This window comes from Dermacentor andersoni, chromosome 10 (genome assembly GCF_023375885.2).
Source record: "Dermacentor andersoni chromosome 10, qqDerAnde1_hic_scaffold, whole genome shotgun sequence".
NCBI classification, from domain to species: domain Eukaryota; kingdom Metazoa; phylum Arthropoda; class Arachnida; order Ixodida; family Ixodidae; genus Dermacentor; species Dermacentor andersoni.
The window spans coordinates 305,001-320,000 of NC_092823.1; positions in this window are offsets into that span (position 1 = coordinate 305,001).

Genomic DNA, 15,000 nt, shown 5'->3' on the forward strand with positions numbered 1-15,000 from the left:
ATGGGTGAGAATTGTTTTTTTTTTTTTTCTTTTTCTTCTTTTTGCTTTCAGGTATTCTGTTTGCTGAGAATTGTATGTGCAAAGATTTATTAGGCATGTGCATCTGAAGATATATGTGCACGTATATATACAGTGGATGAATTATCACATGTTTGAAAGTTTTTAGTTGAATTTAAGTTTCTAGTGATATATATTGGTATAATTTGAGTGAATAGTATTTCAATTGAGTTCAAAACAAATACTAGGGTAATAGATCTTTTTTTTCCCTTTTTTTTCTTTTTCTTTTTTTTTTGCATACACAGATATATAAATCACTTGGTGAAAGTGCCAGACTTTTCAAAAACCAAGGTCTTATTGCCTAGGTTGTGGTGCGATACTTTTTTTTTTTTTTTTACAATTATTTGAAATTTTAGAAAAGAAGATCTGTGACAGTTGTAGCTTGCACTTTGTTATTATTAGTATCCTCTCTTTCTTTTCCTTTTTGGCGGAATCACTTATTGTGAACATGCCGTTATTTAATTGATGATAATACTGAATATTCAAACGATGAAAGATGATATTTCATAAGTATCCGGCGAAATCACTAATGTGAACGTGCCGGTTCCAATACATCAGGGGTGCTTGCCCATGGTGAAGGAAGTCATCGACTTCGTCAACAAGGAAGTAGGAATACCTGTAAACTACCGACGAAATCACCTTGGTGAACGTGCCGGTTAGTTGAGTGAGGTGTTCCTTTTTTCTTTTCTTTCTGGGGCGAAATCACTTAAGTGAACATGCCCGGTGGAGTTTCTTTTTGAGGGGGCGAAAACCACGCGAGTGAAGAATGCCTGATTGCCCCTAATGACTTTCGGCGGAATCACCTTAGGTGAACATGCCGGGTGATTTATTAAGTATTGTTCTTTTCTTTTTTTTTTTTTTTTTTGAGGGCTAAAGCACCTAGGCGAAAATGCCCAGACATTTCTTTTTTGGCGAAATCACACAAGGTGAACATGCCATTGAAATTTTTTTTTTTTTTTAGGGCTATTGATACAGTTCTCCTTGCCCAGCGGAATCACATTCTGTGAACGTGCTGGACTTGAAGATTTTCAGCTTTTCAGCTTTATTCATCTTGGCGTTTAGCCAGGAATGATTTCTTGCATAGAGTAGACTTTTAAAGAGAGATCTCTGGGATTATTTGCTAATTTGCCTCCCGACGGAATCATCTAGTATGAACATGCCGGGAGGACAAAGTTGTTATAGAATTTTCAATCCCACTTTTTTTTTTTTGGCGGAATCACATAGTGTGAACATGCCATTTGGTCTTTTTTTTTGGAACATTGGTTATTTTGACATATCCTTGAATCTCCTTTTTTTTTTTTCTATGTGCAAGTGCCAGTTTATATACATATATATATATACATATATATATATATATATATATATATATATATATATATATATATATATATATATATAAATTATTATGTACACACACGGACGTGTGTATACATATATGTTCTGATAAGTGAATTTGTTTTTTTTTTTTTTTTTTGATGGTTGTTTAGTAAATAATCATGTGATCACTTGATTGAAGTATTAATGTTACGTAAATCATTTTTAAAAGAGTTTATTTCGATTTCCTCCAATAATGGTTTTTTTTTTTTTTGAGCTGGCAGTTTCACTTCAAGTGAACAATTGAAGGAATTTTCCTATATTTTTGGTGTTTGGTTACGCATTTTTTTTTTTTCAGTACAAATGATTCCTTCAATATTTTTGTTGTATGAGTAGTAGATTAAGTTTAAAGGATATTGTTCTTTTGCTAATTGAAGATCTTACTGGGAATTTTTTTTTTTTTATTATTTACTGGAATTATAAGTGCCTTTGTTGATGATTTGAGTTTATTTTATTTTTGCTATTATTTTCTTTATTATTACTTAGGTTCCTTTCATAAAATTCAATAGTTGATTGAAGTTATTAGATTCGCGTATTAGAATATTAGAAAAGTATAGTTAATATACATATATATGCACACACATATATATATATATATATGTATTCATAACGTGCATATAGGTTTGGTTACGTATTTAGAGGTACTTTGGGTGATTAATTTATTTATTCAGTGATTTTTTTTTTTTTTGCTATCTATGTATCGTGTATATATACGTGCTCATTAATTTTCCTAGTAATTTCCTCAATTAATTTTAGTGCTGCAGGATTACAAATAATTTCTCGTTTGTTAGATAGTTTGTTAATTTTCAAAATTTTCTTAAGCTCTTTTCTTTCTTCACTAGTTTCTGTACATGTAGACAGGTAGTGATCGAAATTTTTTGCGACAGATCCACATTTACATGTATTTCTTTCTAGGATGTTAAATCTCAAAAAATAATATGGGAATCTTCCATGACCCGAGACAGCTTGTGTAGTATAATAGTTTAATGGAAGATGTGCAGGTATGTTTGCAACGTCTTCAATCCATTCTGCTGCATATGTTTTATTAGCGTTCTTCCAATAATTATTCCATTTTTCTTTGCGTTGTTTAGATAATAAGTTTTTAAGGAAGGATTTTGTCATTGGTAATGTTATTTGTATGCCGTACTTCCAGGCTGTTTTCGCCAACTCGTCTGCAATTTCGTTACCTACTATTCCTGAGTGTCCTTTTACGTATGTTAATGTTATTTCATGATTTAGAGATGTTTTTTCTATCTCGTTTTTTATTTTATTTATGAATGGGTTTTTATTATACGGATTTTTTAGACCTTGTAAAGTAGACAAACTGTCAGTTAAGATTTGGAAATGATTACGCCCTTTTTGGTATGATATATATTTAATTGCTTCTACTATAGCCGTAGCTTCTGCTTCAAAGTTACTGGAGTATTCTGGGAGGGAGAATTGTTTTTGTTCATGAATTCTGTTTTCTTTTGTAATAACTATAAATGCTGCACCAGTTTTTTCACCATCTTTTGAACCGTCTGTATATATATTGTAATCTGCGTTGATTGATTCTGTTCTGAAGTTTAGTGCGACTCTCTTAGCAGGGTGTGTATGCCATATTTCTATTTTGTCAGCGATATTTGATTTGTTGAAGGATTTTTCTTTAAATATGAAATTGCTATCTTTATGGAATATATCATATAAAGCCTTTTCCTTTTCTATGGTTAAGTGTATAGGTGTGACATTACATATGACTTGAAGAGCCATGTTTGATATTGTGCTGAAGCCCTTGCATATTTTTATTAAAAATATTCTCTGTATTGACGTCAGTTTTCTTATAATGTGGGTATGTTGTTTGTACCATACTTGAGAGCCATAAATAATCATTCTTTCGATTCCCCTTATATAGATTTGTCTTAATTGATTAGGTTTCATTCCCCAATTTATTTTACTGAATTGCGATATTTTGGCTGTCACTTGAGTGATTTTGTTTTTTACCTCTTTCAGATGTGGCATAAAGGTCAGTCCTTTATCAAAAATCACACCTAAAATTTTCAGTTCGTCTTTATTCTTTATTAAATCGTTGCCTAATTGTAGTTTTGGTGGTTTGCTTTTGTATTTGTTTCCTAGAACTAAGAATTCGCATTTTTGAGGATTAAAACTTAATTTATTATTGTTAGCCCATTGATGGATTTTCTGTAATGCTTCATTGCCTACTCTTTCTAAGTGTACTCTACTAGTACCCTTGACTATTAATGTGACATCATCTGCAAATGCTTGTAAGGTGACATTTTTTGGCATTCTTATATTTAAAAGCTCTGAGATAGTGAGGTTCCATAATGTAGGGCTGAGTGGTGATCCTTGAGGAGACCCACTTTCTAGTGTTTTGCTAAAATTGACTGTAGAGGAATTATATAGTATGATTCTTTCTGTTAAAATGTTCGCTGTGATTGCAATGAGGTAAGTAGGTATTTGATGCTTCTTCATAATATTAATGATTATTTCTTTATTAATGTTCCCAAAAGCATTTTTAATGTCTAAGGAAATTATAAGGGATTGCATTTTATCAAGTTTTGCTTTGTTTATGGCTTCTTTTATATTGTCTAGTGCATTAATTGCAGATGTACCATGCTTAAATCCATATTGATTTAATGGTAGTAAATCATTTACCACTAAGAAGTGATAAATTCTATTGTTAATCAGTTTTTCGAAAACTTTTCCTAGTATGGAATTAATTGCAATAGGGCGATAACTTTCTTCTGGTTTATCTGATTTCTTATTTTTAGGTATTAGAATGATCTTGGAAGATTTCCATCGTTTTGGGAAGTAACCTAATTTAATACAACTGTTGAAAATTTTTATAAAGAATTGTTTTTGTGAATAATAAAGTGTTTGAATAAATGAAGTTCTTAAGTTATCCGGTCCAGGGGCAATTCGTTTTTTAAGATTTTGCATTATATAGTCTACTTCTATAGTAGTAAAAGGTAGGAATTCTTGGTTTTCTATTTTATCTGGAGTAGTTGGATTAACAGGTATTTTGTTGTGGTTTTCTTCAAAGTTGTACAATTTTCCTAGCAGATATTCGACAGATTCTTCTTCTGTTTCTGTTTGAACACCATCATCTTTTTTAATAACAGGAATTATCACAGTACTTTTAATTTTGCTTGTTGCTAATTTGTATGGAAGGGTAAATGGGTTTTTGTTTTTCACAGTAGAGCACAATTCTTTCCAGGATGAGTCCTTTGCTCTATTTATGTTAGTGTTATACTCCTGTAATGCTGCTAGATATACTTTTTTAAAACTTTCTTTGTTGTCTTCCTTTGCATTTTGATACCTTCTCCTTAATGCTCTAACTTTTTTCCTTTCTATTTCTAACTCTATGTTCCACCATGGTTTTGCTATTGAATCTTTTGGTTTTATTGTTTTGGTATATTTTTTTACTAAGTTTTCGATTTTTGAATAAAGAGTGTTTATTATTAATTCTATCTGCATAGGATCTACTATGTCATCTTTTGCTATTTCTTGGAACCATGTGTCTCTTTTGAGTTTTTCTAATACCTGGTATTCTCCTTTTATAGTCAGTCGTTGTATAGGTTCATTAGGTTTATTAAAGGCTGTTATTGCTATATACCTATGGTCGCTAAGAGAGTTTTCTTCCAGTACCTCCCATTTTTGTATTTTGTTTGCCATGGTTTTATTGATAATAGATAGGTCAATCCAGCTTTTCCCATTTTTAGTTTCAAAAGTAGGGGGTGAATTTTCGTTATTTAGAATATTTAAATCGTTTCTGACAATGAATTCAAAAAGTTTCTCTCCTCTTTGTTCAGTGGTTAGACCTCCCCATACTATATTTTTAGAGTTAAAGTCTCCTAGAATTATTACATTCTCATTATTTTTTAATTTTAGTATTTCCTCAATCTCTAGCAAATAGGGTTCGATAGTATCTTTTGGTGAAATGTAACAGTTAATTATGTTGATGAATTCGTTTTGCCATTTAATTCTTATAGCTGTTATATTTTGTGTTGTTAATAATGGGAAAATATGGATTTTTTCGTTATGGATTATGATGGCTGTTTTTGGAAGGACTGGGTGACTTACTATTTTCGATTTTATTGGATAGCCTATTATTTTGTTATTTAATGCGTAAGGTTCCTGAACGACTGATATGTCTTGTTGAAAGTGAGTCTGTAAATTATTTAATTGAGTTGTAGCTTTTATTGCTCTAGCTTGATTTAGCTGAATTATGTTTAATGAATTAGTACACATTTTTTATGATTGATAAATACAAGAAAGGAAAAAAGATTATTATTATTATTTTTTTTTTTTGAAGGAAAATACGTTAACAAGGAGAACTTGAGTTAGTTACCTTGAAAAAAATCCCATTCGTCTCCTCTGAGACTCATAAGCTTCATCAAAGGAAAGACATGTAGAATCCCACATAGAATGTTTCTTATAGTTGAAGCCCTTCTCCTTGCATACGAGACAGGATTTAGTTTCTGCCTGGCATTCACTGTAGTAGTGGGCTCCACCACATTCTGTGCATCTTACACTTCTAGATTTGCACTGTTTCTCAATGTGCCCGAAACGTGCACACCTCGAACACTTTGAAACGAGAACATTCTCATAGACTCTGCATCGAGTCCAACCGATGTTTACACGTCCTCTTTTCACAATTTGATTAGCAAGCTCTCGGTTGCTTATTCGTAATGTGACCGATTTTGATGACTCTTTTTTGGTCACCCAAACTATTTTCATCTCTTCCTCGTTTCCGTTGAGGTTGTTTTGCTGAATGATTCTCTCTGGAATCTCCTTTTCATTGAAACCGAGGTCTACGCCTACAATCTTTACTTCGGGAGAGAGCCCTTCTGAAATTCTTGTAGAGAAGTGACACGTCTCCTGGTTGGCCTTAAGGCCTGACTCCAGGTTTCTGAGATCCTCGACTTTGTCTGCAACTACCGCTACTCCATCCTTGATGTTCTTGACATCAACATCATTCAGACCGAAGTCAGTTGGCTCGAAATTCTTGAGCTTTGCTCTTATTTCCTGTTGAGGATTCTCTGTTCCTGATATGTCTTTAATGAGCAGAGCCCGTTTGAATCCCTGCATGTTGTTTTGCTCACATTCTGCTGAGAAAGACTGCGAGTAGGAACTTTGCTTGGACTCGGCCTCGGCTTTGCCCGTTAGAAATGCATTGTGTTCAATTGTCTGAAGAGCCAAGGCTTTCATATTTTGGAATTCATGCAAGATGGCATCTAGTGCCTCTCTTGTTGTTGGCGAGTCCTGTTTTACCTCCATCATTGCTTTGATGAAGTTTTCATCTATTTCCATGACTCTTTTCAAATGTCGCTCGCCTTCTCTGACTTCCATGTTTCTTTCTTTGCGCGAAACTGAACGATCTGCGTGCGTATTCTCGCTCGAGAGTATGCCTGAGGAAACAGATTCTTCGTGTCTCCTTTCCTCTAGGTTGGCAGTTTGACTCTTGCTTTGAGCCTTCTTGTTCACTTTCTTTTTCATAGTGGAATCACCTTCCCACCAATTGATAACCTGTTCCATCAAAAACTGCGTATCGCTAGTTATGTGCAGTACCCGTCTATGCTGCAACAGGCTCAGATAATAGTTCTATGCAGTATGGGCAAAGGCTAGAAAAATAATAATTTTCTACTAATGAAAATTACGTAATTAGATAAAAATATTGTTAGTACTTTGTTTATTAGGTCTGTTCCTAACTATCGGTTAAAAAGGAACTAGTTTGGTACATTACTTTGAATGTGATTACAGTGGATTCAGAATGGCGTTTAGAAGGTTCAAAATGGCCGCCCTTGCCTACATTTCTGTTATGCTTTCTTCCTCGTTCATTACAAGAGTATATCGCCAAACTAGATTAAAATATTGGTTGGGTTATACTAAAACGAGGTCGTAGATTACGAATTTCTACTTTTTATTGATGGATGACGCTTAGTTAATTGAGATTTTGTGGATTAGTATCCCAACTACATGTGGTCGATAATTAGAACGGATTCGTAAAATGAAGTTGTATTCAGTAATGAATAACTTTTGATCTAGTTATCGTAGATTAATGAAATTTTAGCTGGTTATGCTCCTCGCTATTCCGAAGGAGGAGTGCAAAATCTCAGTAACACTGCTCCAAGGGTTTTTGAGATAAAAATTCAAGAAACTGTCAGTTTTGCCCCTACATCTGAGGGTTTGTTTACATTTGTTTTAACGTTAATAACAAGGTCAAAATTGCACTAAAGTAATGAAACTAGGTATATTCTTGACCGCGGAACATTCACGGACACTTCGATACCAAGTTTGTTGATGAGACGTGAAAAAAACCAAAGTTATGATTGAAAAAACACAGAGGACTTACATTGCTGTCGCTCCCTTGGGTGGCCAGCCGGAGAGTAGTCAGTAGATAGGGACATAAAAATTGTGTTGGGCAATAAAAATTAATCAGAAATGAAATAATTAAAACAAGAAACTAAGCCCTGCCTGCTGCACCTAAGTATTGCAGGCTGCCGAATTAGAAAAATAAATGAAAATGACGTGGTCAAATAATTTTGTAAAGAAAAAAATGGGGGGGGAGTCTACCACCAGGGGAACCACGGCCAAGGGAGCGGACGGTTGCGGGATTTATTTTTCTTAAATACGGTACATGGTGCAATAATGTTTGTCCTGACTTACAATAATCTTCTTTTTCTTGATGTTGCATGCATATTTATACAATGTTTATTTGACTTGTCTTTTCTTGACGTACAATGTTTTTTTTTTTTTTTCTTGCTGGTATCCTTGTCTTCCCGGTTGTCTTCTGTTGTCTTGTGTTGTCGATGTCTTCTTGCTTCTGGTATCTTCTTTCCAGACTGGAATGTAATAATTTTTTTTTTCCTTATTTCTACCGGCTTCCACAGCCTACAGAGGTTCAGATTAGTTTATCTGTCTTAGCTGAATGACACGATTGTAGGTCTTCTTAGAAATATTATTCCTTCTCGCCTTTTTTCTTTATTCGAATCTGTAATCCCTTTTTCTAGCTCATCTTCATTTTTTACAAAGTGTTTAGTTCGTTTTTCTTTCCATTTACATGATACTTATGTACATGTATATATATCACATACCCGATCACGCCTATATATGTTTACACCTTCACGCATGCACATGCGTATACCTATATACACCCTCACATATGAGTATGTTATGTTTATTCCTATTTCTTACTTTATTTATTTCCTCAGTTATTTATTAATGGCCTAATAGTTTAAGTTTTATCATCTGGGTTATGATTCTATAGGGACTGAGAAGGTCAGATTTCGGAGGAGATTGATTTGATTCTCCTAACACCATGGAATGGAGTTGAAACTACGGGAAAAAGTTGGTTCTGGCTTGATTTTACATCTCTGCCATCAGTATCATAGACCTTTGAAAAAAGGCAGTTCGAGTATCTGGGTTAAGTTCTGACATTGTCCAACATGGTTATATAGGATGATTTTTTTTTTTTCCGTGAGCCTCTCATTACTCAGGTGGTAGCCGAAGCCGTCTTACCCTTTCATTCGAGGACTCAACAGTTGGTACCGTCTGACTTCGGTGGTAATCAACACCGTCATACCGAATGAGGCAGTTGATGTTTATCTGCTTCGGTGCTAGTGTTGATCGTCATACCGTTTATGTCAGATGTGTTTTTGATTTTTTTTTTCTCCTTTTTTTCCTTTTTTCAAACTTTTCATATGATGTGTTTGATTTCTGTTTATACCTTTACTTCGGTGGTGGCCGCGGCCGTCTTACCGTTTCAAGGTATCCGGTTTTGTTGGATTGTTCGGTGGTAGCCAAGCCGTCTTACCAAGTTGGGGAAACAGTCGTTGCTTTTATTCCTCGGTGATAGCTTGACCGTCATACCGAAGGTGTCAGGTGAATATTTCGTTTTTCTCGAAACTGCCAGAAAATTGGTCTGTGGTATGATAGTTTGATGGAATGAGATGTTGATTTTATATTGAGCTGAGAATAAGTCCTTTTGGACTGTTGTTGGGCTTAGATCTAATGCCTACGCAAAGGCCTTTTAGAAGTTTATTTCTTGATTTTTTTTTTGTTTCTCCATCCGTGGTGTCTGTTTTATTTATTTATTTCTTTTAATTACTTTTGACAAACTAAACAAACAATTGTTTTTTTTTTTATTTTTAGATTTTATAATTTACTTCTTCTACCATCTCCTCCAAAATAGCAATTGCCTCCCCATCCCTTAGAATTTCGACTTTTTTCTTACTATATCCATGCCCAAATTTCATTTTTAACTTATCGCGGTACTTTCTAGTAATTTCACATTTTTCTAAATAATGTTCGAAAGAGTCGGCCTCTTCTCCGCAAGTACATCTCCTATTTTGCCTAATTCCGAACCTCTGCAGGTAATGTGGAAATCGGCCATGACCTGTCATGAATTGAGAACTATTATGATTGGCTAAGAATAAGGTTGGAATTTCAGTGATGTTTTTAATCCAATCTTTGATATAACTTTTTTGATAATTGGATTCTTGACTCCATTGACCATTCCATTTAACATATACTTGTTTGTTTAACTGAGAACTAATGAATTTTTTGGAAATGGGTAAATCTATTTTTTCCCCATATCGAATGGCTTTTTTGGCAAGGTCATCTGCATATTCATTACCCATGTTCCCACTATGCCCTTTTATGAATGTTAAGATTATTTTATGATCCTTGTTTACTTCACCAATTTTTTCCTTTATTTTCTGTATATATGGGTTTAAGTTGTCCGAATTATTAATTCCTTGTAATGTTGAAAGACTATCTGTAATAATTTGGTAACTTTCTTTATTATGTTGTTCTGCTATATATTCTAACGCCTTGGTTATTGCTATAGCTTCAGCTTCGAAGTTATTATTATGATTACCTAATGCATACTGTTTTGTTGTAATTATGTCTGAAAAGTTTTTAAAAACTATGAATGCTGCTCCTGGGTTGGACGTATCACACGATCCGTCTGTAAAAATGTTATAAGTAGCAGTCAAGTCTACTTTTGTACTGAAGTAAAATTTTACTTTATTCGCCGGATGAGTTTGCCACTTGTCTACGATAGTTATTATTTTCTCGTTTGTGAACGTTTCATTGTTCCAAGTAAATGGTTTTTCTCTATGTAAAATGTTAAACATTTCATTTTCTTTCTCTATTGTGAAATTAACTGGAGGTATGTTTGCTAACACATTTAATGCACTATTAGCAACTGTTTTATATGCTTTTGTTATGGCTAATAAAGGTTTTCTTTGAATGGATGTTAGTTTTTTTACAATTAATGAGATATTTCTGTACCATATTGGGGAAGCATAGGTTATTATACGTTCTATTCCCCTTTTGTAAATATCTCTCATTTGTTTACCTTTAATTCCTTTATTTTTGCCGGTAAACCTGTTCAGATTATAAGTGAGAGTCATGACTTTTTCTTTTATGTATTCTAGGTGTTGAATGAAAGTAAAGCTTTCATCGAAGATTACCCCTAAAATTTTTATTTTGTTTACTAGTTGAATTTTCTCTCCCCCTAATTTCAATATTGGAGGGCTTTTCTTGTATTTTCCTTTTAAAATTATGAATTGCGATTTTGCCGGGTTAAACTCAATATTCTTTGCTTTTCCCCAATTTTCTACTATTTGCAGAGTTTTATTGGCTGTCTCCTGAAGTTTTCTTTTAGAATCCCCTTTTATTATTATTGTAATATCATCTGCGAACGCTTGTAAGTAAGCGTTTTCGGGAAGTTTCTTAATTAGTAGATCGGCTATCATAAGTGTCCATAATAGCGGGCTTAAAGGTGATCCTTGTGGAGAGCCCTGTTTAATCTTATATTTTAATTCTACTTCCCCGTTTTTATATATTATGAATCTTTCCCTCATGATTGCTTCCAGTAAATCGGCCAGATTATCTGGACATTTATGTTGGGTTAAATATTCTAAAATAATTTTTATGTTTATTGAATTAAATGCATTTTTGATGTCTAATGAAATTAATATTACTGCTTGCTTATCTAATAATGCTTGCGTTACCTTCTTTTTTATACTCTCTAATGCATGAGTTGTGGATGTTAAGTGTTTAAATCCATATTGATTTCTTAATAGTAGTTTCTCCTTATTCAAATAAAAATATATTCTATCCTTTAGGAGCTTTTCTAAAACTTTACCAAAGATCGAATTTATAGCAATTGGTCTGAAATCTCCAGGTTTTTCAAGACTTTTATTTTTCGGGATTAATATTATTTTTGACTCTCTCCATTTTTTTGGAAAATACCCCCACTTTAAACAACTGTTAAAGAGGCCCTGGAAAAATTCTTTGTGTTTCTTATACATTATTTGGATAGTCTCTGTTCTTAGCCCATCTGGGCCTACTGCTATATCTTTTCTTAATTTATATACAACCGAATCTATTTCCTGTTCCGTAAATGGAACATCATTTATTTCCTGTTGGGTTTTATTTAGTCCTTTATTCGAGCTTCCTTTTTCATTTTCGACTCCTATCTCGGAAATTGTGTATAATTTTTGCAAAATATATTCTACAGTCTCTTTTAACGTTTTTGTTGACGAATTATCCTCTTTTTGTATGCTACTTATTATTATTGGGGTTTTCAGCTGGTCTCTAGACAACTTGTATGCTAAATTAAAAGGATTTTTTGTAACTTTGGATATGAAATCATCCCAATTTTTGCTCTTTGCCTTAGCCAAATTTTCCACGTACGAATCATGTTCTCTATAATACTGATTTTTGTAAATGTCTCTTAAATCTCCTCTACATTTTTTATATCTCCTTTTCATAGCCTTGACTTTTTTTCTTTGTATTTCTAACTCTAAGGTCCACCATATTTTGCCTGGCTTTTTCTCTTTCGTAAATCTCTTTTGATATTTTTTGAATAGTTCATCTAATGTATTATAGAATTTATTCACAATATTTTCAATGTCATCTGAAGAGTTAAGGTTCCTTGTCTCTTTTTCCCAATCGATATTTAGGAGTTCTTCTAGCGCTTTTCTTTCTCCTTCCTTTGTTGTTTTAAATAATGGAGCACATTTTGTTTCCCATAGTTGAATTTTTATGTATCTATGATCGCTTCCAGTTGAATCTTCAGTTACTTTCCATTTTTTTATTTCTGTGAACATACTTGCAGAAACCATTGTTACGTCGATCCAACTTTTTCCTCTATTACAATCGAAAGTTGGTTCACTATTTCTATTATTTACAATTATTAGGTCATTTTTAATTATAAATTCCAGTAGTTCCTCTCCTCTATTATCTGTAATGTTCCCTCCCCATGTAGTATTCTTTGAATTAAAATCTCCTGTAATTATTACATTCCTCGTGTGTGCTGTTTGGATTATTTCTTCAATCCTAGCTAAAAGATGTTGTATATTTTCTTTGGGAGGGAAATAGCAATTTATAATTAAGGTGTCCTTACTATTTAAGTTAGTTCTAAATGCCACTATTTTGTCATCTAAGATTAGAGGGAACACTGGAATTTTTTCTGTATGTATTATAGCTGCGGCTTTCGGGTTATCTTTTGAAGCTAATATCTTATGTTTCATTGGGAAACCAATAATTTTTCCTTTTAGGTTGTATGGCTCTTGAACTAATGAAATATGATGAGACTTATCTTTTTGATATTGACTTAAAGATTGATTTGCTTTAAATGCTCTTGCTAAATTAATTTGAATTATTTTAAATTTTTCTTTACCTAAAGATGTCTTTATTGATGCCATTTTTGGTTTTTTTTTTTCCAAACAACAATACTCAAACAGAAATAGATACAATAAAGTTTTTAACAGTACTTACTGTTTTGTCTTCCTGAAAGCAGTTTACTCCTGCAAACTACCGTCTTACTTGGTTGTTCAACACGAGTCCCATTGGGACTCCAGTCGAGAACGCCATTCTTTTGCTGTTGGACACTCGTTGTCCTCCATTGAATGCGAGTAATCCTCCTTGCCCTCTCTATGGCATGCCGGACAAAATTGCTCTTCCGACCGGCACTGCTCTGGCGGATGGTTCCTTGCACAATAGATGCAGCATCGGACGCTGCTCCTGCAGTATTTTTCAGGGTGTCCAAATCTTGCGCAAAACCTACAGATTACTGGATGATTGTTATCATATAGGGCTACTTTAAGCCATCCAATGTTCAGAGAATCTTTGTTTCTTAGTTGCTTCCAAATATTGGCAGTCGTCTTGATGACTGTGATGTTATTTTTCTTCCTGTTAACATATTGAGTTGTCACCTCGATATCGGAGGGACTTCCTGTAAGTTGGTTTTGGGCCATTATTTTTTGTGGAATGTCTTGTTTTTCCATTCCCTGATCGATTCCTACTATCTTGAATGAAGGTTTCTTGGGACTAGCGACTTGAATTTCGATCTTCGAGGCTTCGGGAAGACGTTTGATCTCTGCCTGGATGTCCTCCATTGCTTTTTTGTTAGTTGAAGTAATTCGAACACGAGGGCCCTGCGTTTTAATTTGGGCATTTGTGAGTTTGAAAGTAGCTGGATCAATGTTGTTTGTTATTGTCTCCATTATTTGTTTTGGAGTTAGCGCTTCATCTGTGCTTGACAGCAAGATGGATGACTCTCTTTCGGTGTCAATCGTTCGGGTCCCTTCAGCAGGGTGATGTTTCCCTACCACTTGTGAGTAGGTGGGCTTGCCCGAATGCTGGTGGGTTGAATCCTTCAGTAGTTGAAGTTGCGCGGTGAGTGCCTCTTTTTGCAGTGCAAAGTCAAAAAGAAGTGTTTTCACTTCTTGAAACGCTTTCATTAGTTCTGCACATGTTGCAGATTTCGCTCCTTCACTTTGTGCATTCATTAGAGCCTTGTAAAAAGCTGTCTCATTGACATGAATATCATTTGTTATTTGACTGGTTTTCCTTGTCGGAGCCTCGTCGCCATCACGGTTTGCGTAAGTGCTACTACTTTGTTTAGTCAGCCTTTGCGGAGCTTCAGCGACATCATTGTGTTCATCTTCATTCGTTACAGTGCTGTCGGAAGTTGCCTCAACCGAGTCCAAATGAAGTGGGCCCAGTTTCTTCCCTTTCTTGTAATGATGTTTCCCCGCATATACTGGTTGATCATCTTCGCCCTCGGTGGGGTCATCGGTAGAATCCCAGTCTACATGTTCACTCCATGGATCTTGTGGATCGTTGGTACTGGGTAGAAATGCTTCAGAGGAATTCTGTTTGGCATCTTTAAGGAACTGTGCTTTGTTCAGCGTTTTCTTGGTGTTTGACGATGATCCCGAGTTGCGTGGATCTTCCTTGTTGTTGGAGAATTGAGCATCTCCGTTGTTCCTCCCGTGAGGCTTGGGCAATTGCGGAGTCTTTATTTTGGTTGATTTCCCCATCTTCTTCATTTTGGGGCTGATTTACTAAGTCACTGTCTCGGATTACTTGACTTCTTTGTTGTTAAACTGTGGTTCTTTTATTTCCTATTGCCCCTTTGAAAAATGCTGATGCTTCACTGCAAAGCTTTTTAGTCACGTGTTCTTACATCATGTGGTTTGTCTTTGATGCATGTGAACCCATAGGAATGTTCACAATTGCCCCTTTGCAAAACCGAGATGCTTCCCCGCTATG